Genomic DNA, 2437 nt, shown 5'->3' on the forward strand with positions numbered 1-2437 from the left:
AAGATGCAAAGTGATGCAAAAACAAGAGGCTTATTTTCTGGTGCATGGGGGTCGACCTTCAGTTAGTCCCTAAGACGAGTTGCTAAGAAGGCAACCCCAAATGGCTATTACAAGCAGTTTTTATACTTTTTAGGGTCACAGGTTACATCAGCAAGGTTACAGTTCAAACTTATTGGCTAAGCATATTGACCTTTAAATCTATTGGCTAGCAAGCATGACATGCATTTGAACTCTACCTGGAACTTTCCAGAGGGTCAGGTGGCTATCTGAACATTCTGAGAATTTTTTACTCAAGAATGTTCCTGTGGGTGAAGAATAGACCTTGGTCTAGCCTTGACTCCAGGCAGGAGGGGAAACTGTAAGGATAGAGTGTGGGACTGGAAAACACCTTAGGGTTCTTCACCTTGAGCTGCTGATACCCCTGCCCACCTCTCCTCTTCAGCACTGAGGTTCCTGCTGTGCACTATGTGAGGAACATTTTTTAAAAATGAAACACAATCTATCATGTTTAGATATACATGCCAGACATCATTAAAAGTACCACAAGTCAGTTGTTTTAAGGAAAAAGTAAGACAATATTTAATAACTATACTATTGTTTTATCTACCATTTGTGTTAAAGTCTAGGTAAAAATATTAAGGCCTAGGTATAATATTAAGGCCTAGGTAAATGTTGCTTGGCTAGCCTGTCATTTTATCCTGTAACTTTCTCTCTCTCTCTCTCTAAACTTTCTCATATGTTGTTTTTGCTGTTACTAGGAAACTTTCTCATGCCCAAGTTGATTACACATGTTCTGTTGTGTTCTATGCCCTTGGAAGCAAATCACGATTGTGATGGTTTGTATATACTTGGCCTGGGAGGTGTGGTCTTGTTGAAGTAGGTGTGTCACTGTGGGTGTGAGCTTTAAGATCCATATCCTAGCCGGGTGTGGTGGCACTCGCCTTTAATCCTAGCACTTGGGAGGCAGAAGAGGCAGGTGGATTTCTGAGTTCAAGGCCAGCCTGGTCTACAAAGTGAGTGCCAGGACAGCCAGGGCTACACAGAGAAACCCTGTCTCGAAAAACCAACCAAACAAACAAAAACAAAAACAACAACAAAAAAAAAAGATCCATATCCTAGCTGCCTGGAAGCCAGTATTCTCCTACCAGCCTTCAGATGAAGATGTAGAACTCAGCTCCTCCTGCAGGATGCCTGTCTGGGTGCTGCCATATTCCCACCTTGATGATAATGGACTGAACCTGTATGCCAGCCTCAATTAAATGCTGTCCTTCTAAGAACTGCCTTCATCACGGTGTTTGTTCACAGTGGTAAAACCCTAAGACAATGACAGAAGTCAGTAAAGTCCGTTGAACTGCTTTGTATAGTTACCACAATAAGCTCAGACCTGAACAACGAGGTAGCAACACTTCTGAAACCTGTCTATACATTTTTATGGTATGGTATTTGCTTTTATAAGCTGCCCCTGGGATGGACCCCAATATAAGAGAGACACCTGCACCAAAATAAGAAGACTTCCATTTTTAGTAGGGGGTCGAGTAAAGTTTAAGTTCCCAAGACCTCCCTGGGAACTAACATCCTTGGTAGAAAGAGACATGTACGTGGGCAAGTGACATCCTGGCTGAAAAGTTAAGACATGAATGTTAGACAAGGCAAGTCCCCTGCCACACTTGAATACCCCAACCAATGTGAGCAGGATCAATGTACAACAAAGACTTGTTCCTAAAGAAATCCCCTAAATCCTGATTTGTGGAATAACTTGGCACAAATATTTGTGGATTTTAGGCTTAAAAGCCCTGTAGGATCTTAACTCACTGTGAAAGTACAGCTTCTGAACCTGAACAGTGGCCCTGATCCATCAGTCCTTGGGTGTATGCTCAATAAACTATCCCTATTTGGCTGTGATTGGTGTTTGTGTGGTTTGTGAGGCAATTCCTGGACCCCAACAGTTTGCTCACACATAATTGGGAGCCTTTAAGGGTTTAATGGGGCCATGAAATCTCAGAGCTGCAGGCATTTGGAATCCACTTGAACCAGCCATTTTGTATTCCTGAGGTAAGGCTCAGAGAGGCCAAGCAACTGGCCTAGGGTCTCACAGCTAATCCATAACAAAGCTAGAGTTTGATCCTACAAAACATCACCTCTGAAAACTGATAAGTAAGAGAGGTTTGGGGGAGGAAGGTTATGGGTCCAAAGCACAGAGGGGTATGAATAGCAGCCCTACGGTGTCAGAGGTAGTGGCTGAAGAAAGGAGCCAGGTGGTCAGGAGTTTGAGATTGGTGTCCTCCACAGGGGTTGGAAAGTCAAGAAATGCCCAGTGGTAGTAGTCTATGACTATGGTTTCTGGTCATGGGCTGTTGACCAGGCACCGCCTTGCAGGCATAACCTTAATTACTAGGGGCTATCGCTAGGCCAAGCTGTGCTGGTGTTGTAGAGAACA

The sequence above is a fragment of the Mus caroli genome, unplaced genomic scaffold, assembly GCF_978045245.1.
Source record: "Mus caroli unplaced genomic scaffold, Mus_caroli_1 scaffold_16, whole genome shotgun sequence".
NCBI classification, from domain to species: Eukaryota; Metazoa; Chordata; class Mammalia; order Rodentia; family Muridae; genus Mus; species Mus caroli.